The sequence below is a fragment of the Gobius niger genome, assembly GCF_951799975.1.
Source record: "Gobius niger genome assembly, chromosome: 20".
In the NCBI taxonomy this organism is placed as follows: domain Eukaryota; kingdom Metazoa; phylum Chordata; class Actinopteri; order Gobiiformes; family Gobiidae; genus Gobius; species Gobius niger.
Genome location: NC_136871.1, coordinates 18,879,369 through 18,895,915, shown reverse-complemented (window position 1 = coordinate 18,895,915; position 16,547 = coordinate 18,879,369). Strand labels below are relative to the sequence as shown.

General features: G+C 41.0%; 1 long non-coding RNA gene across 1 annotated transcript; it reads right to left on the bottom strand.

Annotated features, from left to right (window-relative positions):
- Window positions 1–21: 21 nt before the first annotated feature.
- LOC306979916 lies at window positions 22–16,345 on the bottom strand. Its single transcript, XR_013793974.1, has 3 exons — window positions 16,198–16,345; window positions 15,769–15,884; window positions 22–55 (listed from the first exon to the last, which is right to left on the bottom strand). It is a non-coding gene; the product is annotated as an uncharacterized lncRNA (long non-coding RNA).
- Between the last annotated feature and the right edge of the window lie 202 nt (window positions 16,346–16,547).

The following is a 16,547-nucleotide window of genomic DNA, read 5'->3' as shown; positions in this document are numbered from 1 at the left end:
CGGCTACCCCTGGGCCCGAACCCCGAGCCCCGCGATCAAGACACCTGGAAGTGACCTGGAGAAATATACACAAATAACAAATTTCAAAATGTATCAAAATGTTGATAGAGCCAATAGTGCCAATTTACAAACATATAAAGCCGACAGTCTAGTTGTTGCGATTGCTGCAGATTTGGCAAAACCACAGCTTTGTAGGTTCAAGTCTTAGCTCCGGCAACTTGATGAATGTCTCTCCTGTTTTTCCCCCGTTTCACCCTAAGCTGTCGTGTCCAATGCAGCCTACTGGCCAAGACCCCTTTCAAAGTGGTAAAATGTGGGCTACTTTTTGCTTCATTTCATCCTCTTTAGAACAGCTTTTAGTTTAGATATGTCCTCTTTTAGACCTGGACCAGGTTTTGATCTGTTAGTCCGATTTTAGACCGGGTTAAGATCTGGAGGTACGCTGAGAGATACATTTTGCCAAATTGATACTTGGTGTGAAACGTTCGAGAACTCCAATCCAGTTAATGCATTGACACACAAAAGACTAGTTTTTTATTAAGAGACCAAAAAGAACAGTTTTGCAACAATGGTGAGCATATTTTGTGGAGAATGTGTTCATCAAAGTATAAGCCGTGGACTTTTTCCTGTTATTTAGACACTGGTGAGCTACATGCAATGGCAGTCATTAAATTTGTATGAATAAACAATGCTAACCATATACTTATTACAGCAATTTCCTCAATTTTATTTCTTTTGAAACAGCCAAATGAGTTCAAGATATTCCATAAAATGAAGTTTAAAGACCTCACTAATCAGAGCTGCCCTCAAAGAATTCTTGTGGTCTGGGAACTGTGTCCCAATGTGGTCGGCTTATGGCTGACTGCAGGCAAAGATCTTAAGTGTTTTCCAAGCTGCCTTCTTTGTCTTGTATTAGATCTGAAAAGAAAGGTCACTCAGAGCATAACTATGACTTGTATTTACAGAGACACCAATTTAACATCATTTCATAGATACTGAGGAAGATAATGATTATGAAATTGTGAACAAATTGATCAAAGTTTATGAAAGTGTGGAAGGAATACTCTTACTGTGCCGCCCTACCTCCCTCTCTCCATATTATGTGAAAGTTAACTATCAAAATATGAAAGTCCTGGCGCTGATTATACCACACACACACACAACTCTTAACCTGTAATTTATGGAGGTCACTGGAGCCAGAGGAGAGTTTGAAAATATTCACAAGCCCAGCTGCTAATTTTAGCCAGGAGGGTGCTGCTTATGGTAGACCCTGAGCGACGGGGTCATGGTGCTAAAACTCAACACTGAGGCCAGGCTCTCATCAGCCGCTCCACTCATCTTTCTCTACACTCTACACACCTCTAATCGACGCTAAGTATGTAGCACCGCTGGAGACATGAACGCCAGGGGAGTGTGCTGCAGTCATGCTATGCTCTTCAATAAAAACCCCAAAGTAAAAATAGCCCATGTGCTAATAATAATAATATGTACATAAGCATAAGCACACAAATTGGTAGATAAAAGTTAGATAAAAGTGGAAATCTGGACGGATTTCAGATTTCACACCATGTGGATTAATGGACCCACTTTGAAGTACAAGTGATTACATGTAGCCTAATTCTTTTCGACTGCACAATAAATCGCAATTCTATCCCAACAGCAGTTAGCAAACATTATCTTAAAACAGAAAGTTTCTTATTATGGACATCGTTATGGAATACGTGCTATCAAACCTACCAACATTGCAGTTTAGACCTCAACAAAATCATCCCTAAATGTATGTGATTCTTGAATTTGATTTGCAGTTCAGTCATCTCTCAAATGCACATTTATAACATGTGCACAGTGAACCGAATCGCAATAATGTCAGGCAAAATTGCAATGATTTAATTTTTACTTTTCAGAAATCTACTTGTATTTTCTGGTTATGCTCACATTTCTGTGCATGTTGTGCACGTTTAAGAAACAGAAGGCAGACATTGTTAATATATTGAATGACTGCACAGGTGCTTGAGTGGAGCCGATTGCCTTGTGGCACATCGAGGGGCGACATGGTGGTCGGTGGTCACTATTGTTGATCTCCAATTACAGCAGAAAAAAAAAAAACAGGGTCCGACCTCCTTGACTCCAGAGAAGTCTGCGCAGACACGCGGCCGCGGCCCGACTCAGAGGAGAACAAGAGTTTGCTGAAGTGCAATGCCGTGCAGAATGAGCGCCTCTCCAGCAGCGATAGAGGGGCCTGAATTCCAGACATGTCCTTATTAAGAAAGGGCTGTGAGTGCGCTCTGTTTCCCCTCCTGCCTCCCTTGTGTCAACCCGACGCCCTCCTGCCCCCCTCTCCCTCGCTAACCCCCACCTCCGCACGCCGCTCTCAAACTGCTCTACCCAAATAAGGACAGAGACCAGGGGATCGTGTACAGGGGAGGAGTGGGTGCTGGCTTGTGGGTGGGTGGATTGGCTGGAGAGTGCACAGGACACAGGGGTGTATGTGTGTTTGTGTGTGGAGGACGGGGCGGGGGGCATTTGGGGGGAGGGTGCTGTCCAATTTAGGCGTCCACTTTGGGGTTTGGAAAACAGTGGGATTGTTCCTGCTGGAATGCAACATCAGCATTGAACGAGCTGAGCCGCTGAATGGGCCGCATTGTCAGAGGAGTCAGTTTTCAATAGAGCCTCGTAATGGAGTCACCAGACTTGAATCCTGATAGTGATCAGAAATATGTGTCATATTGGACATACCATAAGAGACTATGTTAAATGATGAGACTGCACAAAATACATTTTCCCTTCAGTAAATCGTTTCTATATCTTCTATATCTATGTCTCCATCATTGGGTCTCGTTGTGTGTAAAACCTGCTAAACCTGCTAAACATGAACTGAAACAATCCTATTTCAGATGTTTCAATCTCTCAAAGGAACCATTTGAATGTTCTAATAGCAAATCTAATCACAATTGCCACACTTGGTCAATGTAAATGTTGTGTCTGGAGCTTGTCGTATGGGCCTCAGGCAGAGAACGCGCTTGACAATGACCAACTGATTTCAGGGTTGATTTGAAAGATTTACACAAAAATAAATTACATTTCCCACTTTGTTGTGACAATCACAGTGCTACAACAGTAATGAAAACCTGCATGGAGACCAGGGGTTACCACGCAAAAATAGCAGATGGGGTGGTTCACTGAATGACACGCTGCTCTCGCATTGACACAAAAATCAGGGCCACACCTCCGCTCCACTTTCTGGGAGTCGGGCCACGGGACAACATGCTACAGCAGAATTCCAATGCGCGGCAGGAATGTAAATAACACGGCAAAGCTATGTGCTGCATGCTTTCATTCAGACTTCACCATTCATGCCCCAGAATCCCAATCAGCTTATCTGTGTTTATCAGCGAGAGGTTATAGCTTTGCATAAGGTTGCCTCTTTTACCTTTAAGGGATTATGTGCTATGTGTTTATGGAAGCTCTCAGTCATTTTCCATCATAGGCAAAGGTTCTTAAACCATCATTTGGTCGATTAAGAGTTAGGCATTTCGCTTCTCATCCAAGAAGCTTCGTCAGCAGCAATAATGATCTTAGCTTTGGCAGCAGGCCGACAAACCGATCGTTGTTCTAAAATCTGCTTTCATCGTAGCTCTCAAAAACGGCCCTTTGTTGTTGTTTACCCAAACCTGATCAGTAAAACTTCCTGTTAACTGACTGCAGTGCATAGCCTGTAGTTACGATGCGGATGATAGTTATACTGTACGTAAACTCACCTTTCACTTTTTTTTTTTTTACATAAGACAATCACATAACAGGCAAAGCATGTTTACAATTACACCCATGACTGACGTGCGTTTTCATCAAGTCATTATTAACTATTGCTGCTGTATTAGTGAGACACACAACCTTAAAGTGGCGCTGAAGACCATCAGTGCTACGAGAAACCACCGTGAACAGCGTCAAATAAACACCGAAAATTCTCACACGGCCGAGTTGCTAATGACACGCGCACCTGCTGCTTTATGGATGTAATAACCTACACTTCCACTTTATCCTTCGCTGGGCGAGATCGGGGTCGTGTGTTCAAGACTTGAACCTCTAAAAACTTCCACCAAAAGAAAAATACACTAGTTTATACTAAAATAAAAAAAATAAAAAATGGGAGCAGCAGGCTAATACTCTAAAATCATCAGATATACAGTTTATGATCAGAAAAAAGTTGGTTTGGTCTTTTGTTGAAATCCCATATTAATGTGCTTTATCTGTCTGTAAAAAGACCCAACCATTGAAATGTGTAGATTTCAAAGCCCATTATTCATATATTGTTTCCTTTTTCAGTTCACATTTTGTCATATTACAGTTGGAAGATCGCTGCGTTTCACTGGTGAACAAATTGTTTATCTAGTGTTTTTGCAATAGAAAGGGCGAAGTCAGGGCTTTAAAACGAGTCCCCCACAACTTCCTAGGCCTCAGGGAACAGAGAAACATTGCGATGAAAATTGGTTAGCTACAAGTTTTATAACAGTTTCACTAAAAGTCATGGTCAATATGGACATGCTGCATATGATTTTGAAGCACAGAACCGGGAGAATTGAATCGCTGAGATAGTTTTAACCTCCGCAATTTTTTGTATTTTCGATTGCCGCGCAAAATACCGCCGCTAGCAACAGCATGCTAATGCTAACGGCAGCTAATCAAAGTTGGGGCAGAAACTATTGAATCACCTAAAGTAATAAAATAAAATTGGCCACTGCTGGAGTGGCCAAGTATGCTATTTGTTTTTACGGGATTATAGACCAGACATTTGGAAAAATCTGTCAAAAATATCGGTTGAAAATATCGGCCAAGCATATCGGCACCGGCCAATGAAAGTCCTAAAAAAATCTGCCTTAGAAAACCCATATCAGCTGACCTCTTCAATGTAGTAAATAAAGGTATGAATGATAAAAAAGTAACAGTTATGCAGTTATGATATAGTAATACTTGCCACAGACCCACAAGAGTCTGAGCAAGTGTATTCCAGTATTTCTGGTGAGTCACTCTTTCGCCGGCCAGTTTTGTTCAAATCCAAACCTAAAGCAGGAAAAAGGAGCCTATCCAAGTAATAAAGGAAGTTCACGATAAACATGGAAAACTATGATATTCCACACGGAGAAATCCAGAGGAAATTGTTGGAAAAATGTACAAACGAAAACGTCTTCATCATGAGCAGTTCTGTTTCACACGTTTATCTTCCTCTAAACATGAGATCATCCGTGTTCTCAGAAAGCAGATGGATTTGTGCTCAGACTGAGGGGAAAGTCAGCTTGCTTCACACACACAAAAAAAAAAAAGTTCAAATCACAGCACGTCACCTTTTACAACCTGATGGGAACAAATCACCTCCAATTCACGACTCTTACTCACTTAGATTTTTCCGTTTCATTGAATAGCAGATTAAGCATATTGTAAAGGCAGACGTTTGTGCATTTAATCATAAAGCATTTTCATTGACGGTGAATTAACAGGCAAGTTGTGAGTGACCGTATTCTCATCTAACTCATCCCGACTGAGAACTGGGATGTTAGTAAATACTTTAGGCAAAGTGAGGAATGATGAGTTGGGACCACACAACTAAAAATCTCAATTGTAAGCGCTTCATATTTCATTCATGTAAAAAAAAAAAAGAAAAAAAAAAGAGAGATAATCATCACTTCATACACCTGCATCAAAACACACAGTAATCGGACTCCGCAAATGGCAAAGGTGGAACAGAGTTTGTTGGGAAGAATCGTACCAGGAAATGCAGGATGAAGTTTGTTTTTTGAACAACTTCCTTGTTCAAGTATCACTTATGCACTGTAAAATATATTCCTGCACACATTACTTTTTTGCTGAGATTTATACTTAGTTACTCATCGAAAATTAATTTTGGATAATATCGTCAACCTGTTTTCTCTTTAGTTTTTTACCGCAGCAAGCAGGGATACTATTATTTTTGGGAAAGGATTATACCTGCACTACAAAAAGTAAATATCAAGCATTGAATTGAGGAAATGTATCGTGTTTTGAGCGGTTTTCACTCATTTAGACACTTTTCCTGATCGGACCAAGTTTACTTTGCTTGTTTGAGGACATTTCAGACCAGTTCTAATGGAAATCTCGCTTGAAATAAGAAAGTAAAATTGCCAATGAGATAAGAACAATTTTCTTACCCCATTGGCAAAGAAAATTACCTGAAATAAGGACGAAATGTATTGAAATGAGTCAGAAACATCTCAGAACAAGTGAAATAATCTAGGACAAATGCCCAACATCTTCTTAACTAGTCAAAACAACTAAAATTTGGATTGTTATGCTCAAATTGAGATGTTTATACTGATCTAGTTAAATATTTTTTGCAGTGTGGTCAACCTGGTGCGACCACATTTATCCAGAGTTGGGACAGGCACAAACATATACAACAAATACTGTTGAGGGAAAGGCTGGCATCACACTTTAACAAATGGAGTGAAGCAAGGCCAGCATTATTTCAGATTAAATCATTGTTTAAATACAAAAACTGGCAAAAACACACCGTAGACACAAATAAGATTACCTCTAAGTAAAATACAAAAAAAACACCTAATCTAACCCAGCACTTGGAATAAAATAGAATTACTTATTTTTGCTTTGCCCCACAGGGTAAATTGGGAGGAGCATCTTTGTAGTTATCTATTTCCAAAGTCGACCTCATGAGTAACCTATTCAAAACAACGGCTTCTCCTCCCGAACTTCCCGACGCATGATTCAAACCCCCTTCACTCACGAGCCGCAGCAGATTGTTAGCAGACTTCCTTCAAATCTGTCTCCTCACTGTAGATTAAGGCAAGGCCGCTCTGTTTGCAAACCCACCCACTACGCGATTTGTCCACGTCTTTTCAAACGTCCCCTTTGTTGAAATGCTGCTCGGGCTGGGACACTTGTTGGCAGAGAACGGGCCCCCGCTGGCAGCCCAAGAGTCCCCCCCCGCTTGACTAAGACGAGCGCTCAACTCAGCTAAACAGAGCACTCATGATCTGCAGTGTACTGTTTTGACGCTATTTTGTTAAGTCAAGATTAAGTCATACTCTTCTTTTTGGTTTAGGTTGATTTTTTGTCCAACTTAAAATGACACGAAGCTGAAACTGTCGCAAAAGAAAGTGTTATTTGTAGACGTCAGGCTTCATTGACCTTTTGGCAAATGTACAAAGGAACAAAGTGGGCTTGTTCCTGGGACGGTGAATTTGTATAGTTCAGGACTCTTTGCTCTTTACAAAAGCCCGATTGATAATGCGGAGCGAATAACATTGGTCCAGTAAAATTAACCTGGAATGGCTCCCCTTAAATCATTTGAGAAGAGGATGTGCTTTTGAGCGACTGTGGCTGATGGGCTGAGACCCAGAAGCTTGATCAAATCACAGTAAAAGCCTTGGACGTCGTATATAAACGACCAACATGCTACTAGAGATGCACTGATCCAGTTTTTTTGCTACCGATACCGATACTGGGGTTTGAGCATCTGCCGATATCCGATATTTACCGATACCAAAAGATTTTCTTTAAAGTGACTTTCTTTAAAGTGAAAATTTGAATTGACTCTTTTCTCCATTTCAAGATCAATGAAGTCCTATTTTTATTGCATATGTCATGATCGTACAGATCAATTATCAATTATATCTATTGATAAACTCTTGGATAAATATTTAACAAGGATCACTGGACGTTTCTTCCCTAATAATCCTTGGGTATATGTCAGGCTTTAGGCTACATTAATATAAACAACTCACATGAAGTGATCTGATCATTACAAATATGTAAGATCAGTTATTTCTAAAACTAAAATACAAACACTTGGCTTCAGCAGTGGCCGATTGTATTTTATTAGGCTACTTTAGCTATTTCAATCATAGTTTCTGATCCAGCTTCGTTAGCATTAGCATAGCCCGCTAGCATTAGCATACTGATGCTAACCGCGGCATTTTGCACGGCGATCAAAAATACATTTGCGGAGGCTAACACTGACTCAGCGATTAAATTCCCAAGGTTCCTATAGCTTCAAAATGATATACAGCATGCCCATATTCACTTAGATTTAAGTGGCATAAGTTGTGTTTTTAAGGCGTTGAGACTGAGAGCCGTAACTGGTACCGGTTCAGTATCTTCTCCGATATTCGATACCAGGTGCATTCCGTCACGCTACGATAATAAAATTATAATTCATAGAGTTAATCATCTACAGTTAAAACAACCTCTTTTTTCGTTTTGTAAATGGGCAGCAGTGTTTTGCTGTTAAGAATTACTCCAAGTGATCAAATCAAACAAATCTATCCACGGATTTTTATGACTTTGTAAAATCCAACTTGCGACACAGGGTAAACTTTTTGATATGGAAGAAAGATTTTACAAATTCTTTTATCACGAGCTTGGATACAATTTCATTTGTCCCTTCTGTTAACATTTTTATTTAGCTGTTTTTATTCAGCAAACATAAGGAGATGAATCATCCTTTAAGTCTGCATTAATTGCTTCCTGTTTAGTTTTTGTTAGTTTTAGTCAGTGGAAATAACACTGAATAACAAAATAACACATTACTAGTTCTCAAACGGGAGAAAACTGACACTGGCGGCCCGGACAACACAGTCTAGTTAAAGTTGAGGGGCACACACAGATGTATAGGGAGTATTGGAGAGACTCCCACCCACCGGAGCAGACCAACAGCCACACAAACACACACTTGACAGGCAAAACAACAGGAGCTGGCAGCAGAAGGAGCAGCTGCTCTCCAAGGTCAGATTACAGATAAAGAAAACATTTTATGTTTCAGGCCAGGGAAGCTGCTGCTCTTCTAAAATCTGGACAAGGCTTCCTCCACTGTGCACACATTCAACACAGAGAGAATGTATAATGTGTATTTGGGATAACATTTTTCAACATATACAAACTTAAGATTAACAATATCTGCTCTCGGCTAATATAGTATGATAAATCGGTCGACCTCTGTTACAAACTATTTATTACTATCTTCTAAAATCTGCCATAAATCTCATATGAAATAGGAGGTTGCCAGGGACACATTAATGCATGCACAGGCAAGTTGAAGGATCACATGTCTTCAAAGGTTATCCTGGCTTGGGATCAGCACAATTGTGGCCCCGAGTTTAATGTTTAAGTTTAATGAAATGACAGGGAAACAAAATTCATTATTTTCACCAGCAAGCACTCCAAAATGACAACATATTTCCACTTAGTGCCCAATGCCAATGCTGATTTACATAACAACCAGGGATGTGCCAACACCACTTTTTTTTCTGATATGAAAACTGGTGCTTAAATTTGAGCACTCACCAATAATAGTAAATGGTCTCAACTTATATAGTGTTTTTCTACCTTTATTAGTCCCAAAGAGCTTTACAGCAAGGGACCAGTCACCCATTCATATACCGATGTACGCAGGGTCTTATGTCTTGCCCAAGAACACATCGACAGTGTGCATTTTCAGATGCTGGGATTCAAACCCCGGCCTTCTGATCATGAGACGCTCCACCAACTGAGCCACTGTCACCCTGTTAAGAATAAAAATGACTATCGTAACAAATACAATGCATATATTTAGCTATTTACTCTTGTAGAGGCCTGATACTGAAACCGGTGCATTTTCCAAACGAAACCAGACTCAAATTAATTGAAAGCCAAACGTCAGCCGGCAATACATTCACACACATTATGAGTTTTTGTTATGGTTTGTGTCAAAGTCCGAGACCCCTACCTCAAATGTTTGTTTTTGTAATATAACATCTTAAAATATTGAGCCAAATACATTATTAGTATAGGTATAATGTGAAATTATAATAATGGTTAATAATATTTAGCAGTAAAAAGCCTAAAACATTCTTAAATACATAAACATTCTCATTTACTAAACGCTCATGTGCAAAACAAGAAGAACAAAAGTGGATAAGCAGCAGAGTCATTTTCGCCCTAATGTGTTATTTTTTTTTTTTAAATACTTTATTAATCCCAAGAAATGTGTTCTCTGCATTTGACCCATCCTCAATGCCGCCGGGGCAAACCTGTAGGACCAGTGGGCAACCGGTGTAGGGAGCGAGGCTCACAGAAACATCTGGCTGGACGATTAACCTATTGTATATGTTTAATGCAACATCACATGCCCTTTCCAATGGGTGCAACATGCCCACAAATAGTACGATGCAATATCCCAGTTTGCTTCTGTTTATTCTTTTTGGTTGATACTTTTACACCAAGATGTACACATGCCCAAAAGTGTAGGAAGTATTGTGAAAGCTAGAAACATGTCGGGGCAGCACGTGGCAGTTTTTAAATCAAGCACCAACTCTCTTCATGGTTTGAAAATGGGAAAAAATCCTCTGCTTCAAATGCATACACTTAACAAAAAAGACAGATTATTACTCAAGTAGTATTACATCTTCGAGCATCCCCGTCCCTTTATTGTCAACACATTTGCCGTCCTCACACTTACAAAACAAAGAATCCCCCCCCCCAAAAAAAAATCAAAGAGCCACCCTCCCCTGCTCTTTCTGTGTCTGCGTTCGGGCCTAATAAATTCTCCCTAGCTCCTCCAATAACTTCCTCCTACTTCCTATCTGGCACGATGCTCAGGAAACAATCAGAGCCCAGAGTGAGGGAGAGAAGGGCAGGACGGCCAGCAGCTCACGGCAACAGGCTGCGAGAGACGAGAGGCGGCAGACCACAAGCTAAGGCTGCAACATTTAGGCATAATTAGGCAAAAGGCTGCGATTATTTAGGCAAATAAACGAGTCCGGCAAACAGTCTCACTGCGTATGAAAGTAGTTTTGCTCTCTACAAACTGAAAAATAACGGTAAACCAAGGGAGATTTTTAAAATACGACCCAGCAGCTAACTGAGCTGTCCCGCTGCTGTCAGTCACGCTTACTTTTTAAATATTGATTCCATCATTGTTACTCTGGACCTTCACCCGCAACCTTCTGTCCATAAGGTTCAAGTTTGAACTCCTTCACACCGGCTGAAAATAAAGTCGCCACCTGGATTTAACTAACGGTTATGATCTAGGTTGAGCAACACTATGTGCCCAAAGAAGCTGGCGACCAGATCTTCTGATATCACAGAAGCTTTTTTGCCTTACTCAAAGTCAAAGGCGGCCGTAGAAATATTAAACTGTGTGTCTTTTTTTGTGCTCGGGCAGTGCAGTTTAGCAGCAGTGACTTCAAGTCCTCTCAAATGTTAATGACCTCTAGGACGTGCGCAATGTGAAATAAACATTTTGTTGTAAAAGAAAAATACACAAATCACATTTAGGCATTTCACCACACCGTTCACGTCGACCACAACTACTTCTCACTGGTCTGAAAGTCAAACAAAAGCAATGCCCGAGGAACAGCTTTGCGTGAACACAATTATTTTGGTTGGTGAAGTGTGACTCTGTGTAAAAGCTTTGTTGTGCCGTGTACTCCCCATGAACCTTGGCAAAAACAAGGCTTGCCATAAGTACTTTTATGTACCATTCATTGTTTCATATAATCTCGCAGTGCAGACGGTGTTGTTAATCCCGTAAAAACCTTCAAAACGCTGAGATTCACGTAAGGAGGGAAAGACTGACACAAAGCGCACAGGGGAGCGCCAGCGTTCTCGCACAGCCTGAATCAGCGTTTTTAATCGGAAATTTTCCAGGGAGCATAACAGAGGAGCCTCTCTCGGCTGAATTGGTCATTTTGTGGTGAGGGGAGCGGTTTGAAGCCATAATCTGTGAAACCTTCAAGACATGCATAACTCTCTGCGCTCAGATGCAACTGGCCAATAACTCATCTGAGGACGTAGAATGGAACAGGGCATTAGTGGCTTTGATCCGCGCCTGATAGGAGGGATTTCACAAGGAAAAGAGATGAGACATGCAATAGTGTGAACCAAACTGAAAAAAGAGAGAAAGTAGGCGATCATAAAGACAATGTAGGTGTCCCTCTTTCTGGCCTGTAGAGACAAGTAGTTCGAGTATTAGTTGATGTTAATGCTTCTGAATCTTTAATCTTCAAGCACATTTGGTTTGGCTGGCATGTATACCAGCAGAATGTTTAGGCCTGTCACGATAACAAAATTGAAGAGGTTCGATGTATCGAGGCAGGAAAGTATCGCGATAAACGATATTACTGACTCTATCGATATTAGATACTTTCAACTCTCAGGCAAAAAAAATGACAGCAAACCTCTGTTCTAAAAGTGCGTCATCATAAAACACCACACAAGCTGCAATAATCATGAAATACAATGTAATTCAACTGGCTTTGCAAAGAAAAAAATAGGGGGAAATGCTAATAAATGTATAGACGATAAATATCAAGCCCAAAAATGTATCGTTCGTCTGTTATTTATTGAACGATAAGTCGATATAGTAGTTATCGTGACAGCTCTGAGCATGTTTCCTTCTATTTTGAATGAAATATAAAAGCCTTTGTAGCGAGCAAGATCTGACCTGGAATGTTCCGCAGTGCGATTTTAAATATGAGACCTTAGGGGGGAATTCTGGTGTTCATGACGTTCATATTTTATTCCATCTGCCCTTCTTTGTACATGCGTTATAAATACACTGCTGGCAAACCAGTATTAACCTGCACAGCCGCTGCACAGAACATTTTATCGCCGAGAAAACGACCTTTCTCAGTTTATTTGTTGTATCGCACGATGCACAATGATCAACATAACAATCGAACAACACTGAGTGAGTTCTACTTTGCTCTGCTGTGTCTGTAAAGTCCATAGGTTTAAGCCGTCGTCTTTACAGTAATGCGTCCGTGCACTCTCCGGCTGCTTTGTTTACAATGTAACGCAAACTGTCACAATAAACATTAGCCATAATAATAACCCGTTGTTTTCTTTTCCCGTTAATTATAAATTCCCCCATTCCGTCGCAAGCCCCGCTCCGTGAATCAGACACCTGTGCGGGGGTTATTTTTAGGACAAACTTGACGACAATAACGCGGGGCTTTTAGTGGATCAGCCCCCCCCCCCCAGCCCCCAAACAGTGTGAGCGCTGGGATTAGAGGGGTTTCACATGGGTGCCCTGGGTCAGCGGGGCTTGGGTGCGACACATAGGCCACACACACTATGCTGCAGCCCTGTTACGCTGAACAATTGAGGGAAAATATCCGTTGGAAATCTCTACTTTCTCTCTCTTTACGTTTTTACTGTTGTTGAAATGAGGTTCGTCAGTGTTTGAAAGTGAAAAGACGGCCATGTTTTGTAAGAAGACACACATACGCACCCACCGTTTGCCTCCCCCCCTGCTCTCGAAACGCAGGCTTCTTCACAGCAGCACATTTATGTCATTTGTAACAGTTGGTCGCCGCAGAGAGAACTAAAACGTTTGGGGACAACTCACACAAAGACTGCACTGTTCTTGTGTCCAGGCTCCACCCCTGAGTGGTCCTAACGGGAGGCTCGAAAAGCTTATCTTAAAAAAAAAAAAAAAAAAAAAAAGAGCCTTGTTTGGAGCATGTGTGAGCACGTGCACTGTTTTAACATGGATGTAAGAGTGATACATTGTGCACAGCATGGCGTGAGATAACAGGCCAATATTTAGTATTGTGCCTCAGTGTTGTTTCTTTATTTCACCAACTCTTGCTGAGAGACGCAACGTGTTCTCAAAGTTATGATTTGATGTCTATATGGCCATGACAATTAACATTTGTAAATACATTTCCACAAACTATGGAGCACAACATGGGAAATCTTTTTGGCTCTGGAGGAGAAATGTGTTTACAAGTATCACTGTCTAAATCGAGACATGTCCAGCTGTATTGTTTCATGGGACTCTGGTTAGGAAACGCTATTAAGGAGAGTAAAACCTTTCCCACAATCAAATTATATCATAAACTAAGGCATTGTCCATTTGGCCTTCTCCCGCTGAGTTGCAGGATCCCCTCAAAGATCCTCAGTGTTGTCACATGGACATATGACAGTGGTATTTGTCCTGAACGGGGTTGACAGAGGGGCAAGTGTCCACCATTTGGATGAGCTCTTTTGGGAAGGGGTGCTAAAACAAAAACGAAGTCTGTACAAATGGGCCAAAGCTCATTAGCTGTTCTCTTGTGGCTTTAGCACAGGCGGGTGAAGCCTCCACTGACAAACAGTCATCAGGCCGGCATCCAAAGCAAACAATCTGTGGCACTCTGCAAACACAATGCTCAAATCATCGTCAAACTCTGGCTTAAATTTCTGAATCTATAGCAGCGTCGATACAGAATTTAAGCGAGGACTCTCCGACATCGGGGATAGAACATTAACAGTTTATTAAATCCATGTCTTAAGGCTTAAAAACTTGTGAATGACTTTTGAACATAACTGTTACTAACTAAAAACAATGTGTGCCACAGAGATCATTCCCTCGGATGAGCGGCCTTAGGGACCTCTGCTTGGAAGAAGAGAGAAAACAGCCACTTTAAGGGGATATTACTGCAAGTAATCTAATTGACCTCTAGCATGAGTAAAGTTGTAAAACTTTCCTCTCACACTGAACTCTCACACAAGCGCAGAACACAAATCCACAACAGCTGAGAAATCACGAAGCATAAAGCCGAAGAAAGAAGAAGCACATTGTTGGTGCGCTCGATTCGTTCATGTGGACTAAAAATGAGGGAAACAGCAGAATGCTTAATCCTTTCCAGATTTACCCATCAGCATAAACTCTATTATTAGGCGTCTTGGCGTGTCGCGTTTACCAAGGACACAGTGTTTGGTTGTGTTGGATGGATGTTTGATTTCAGGGCATCATTTCCATATGCTTATGGAAGGGGTGCGAGAACAAATAATCGACCACTGTGACCTGACAAGACCAGCAGCAAGAAGAAAAAAAACTCTATCAGCGCTGCACCAAACATCTGGAGCACACAGCCACACGTGGGCAGAGATTTGACAAAAAAAAAGAAACTTTTGTACGAGATTTGACTGAAAAAGAGTAACTGTTTAGTGAGAGGGTCAGGCTTAACGTTAACCGGTTATTCTACTCACTGTGAATAACCTGATGAACTACATTCTCCTGATGAGTCAAACCGGATGACACGAAGTCGCTATGATTTACTAAAGATTACACAACGGTTTAAATAGGAACGCAAAAATATAATTAAAAACTCTATACACAGTAAACAATTGTCTTAGTCAAAAGGGTTGGGCCACGCTGTCCTGCAGCAGGTGTCGACTCCAGTCGTCCTCATTTCAGTGACATTTATTGGTCACACATATCCCAGCATCGCATACGCTCACAAACGCCTACAATTTAAGTGCTTGATGAGAATTCACAGCGGCAACAGCACGACATTATGTCCATGAAGACAAACACGAACAGAAAAACTACACACTTGAGTAAAATGTGAAGAATATAATATGGGAAAGTCAGTCACATTTAAAGACGACATGAAACAAACGATGAAAAGGCGAAACACACAATTTATATAACAATGTAAAATAATGTTGATCTTTATGTATATAATGGATGTTCATCTTCAGAAATTGTAGATGATATTTTTGCAATGTGATAAGTGATGGAAAACAGCCACATTTGTTCAATTTAAATCATATAGCCTATTATAAGCAAAGCAAAATTGAGCTTTGATTTCATTTATTTTCATTAGTCTTATTTGTTTAGAATAAGAATAAAGCATATTCTGTTCAAAATCCTCTTCAAAGCTCTCAGGTCAGCTGAGTTCAGTAGATTTAATGATCAGTTTGTGATATCTAATAGTGCTGAAGATGCTGTGTTGAAGTTGGGGCACCTACCTTTAGGATACAGTCTGAAGCTTTGTATTCGTCCAAAGTCTAGTTTGTTTCTTTTTACGCGTGCAGATAAAACTCTTCAGAGCAATAGGACCGAAAGAGCCGGATCCAGCGATAAACTGTGTGAGAAACAAAACCATGTTGGGCGACTTCTGTCAAAAAAAACAAGCTTTTTTACCAAAGTGAAAGAGCGGGCAACCGGTCAAATATCAGTGATCAGAGCTTGTCAAAGTTATCACGGCACATTCCCTATGTCAAATACAACAGACTATCAAACTCCAAATGTTTTCTTCCCTCCCAAAGCAGGGAGCTCCGCGAAAAAATGTAAAAAATGACAATGATCTGAAAACTTCACGGAGTCAAGCGGCACGAAAAAAAGCCTCCACTGAAAGTCTCTAAACAGAAAGAGCGAACTTTAGTTGGAAAACTTACCTCTAAATGTGCCTTATACCTCCGCTTACTCAGGGAAAGCTATTGTTCAATTTGAGACAGTTTGTTTTCATTTGGCGCCTTGTTGTTTTCCGTAATATTTCTCGGAGGTTTGACAGTATAAGTGGAATGTGAAGTATGACTTTGGTATGAAATCAACGCACTACTCTGGAAAACGGAGGGGGAGGAAAAAAAAAAGCGTCCGAGGAGGAGCCATCAGTGAGTGTCAATCAACAGCGCGAGGGGCGGGGCAAAGGGGCGCAGCACGCCCCCCTCTCTGCGCCTTCTTCATGGTGGTGATGACTGCCGCAGCACAGTATCAGGGCAGTCAAGGGAGACACGGGGCAAATATG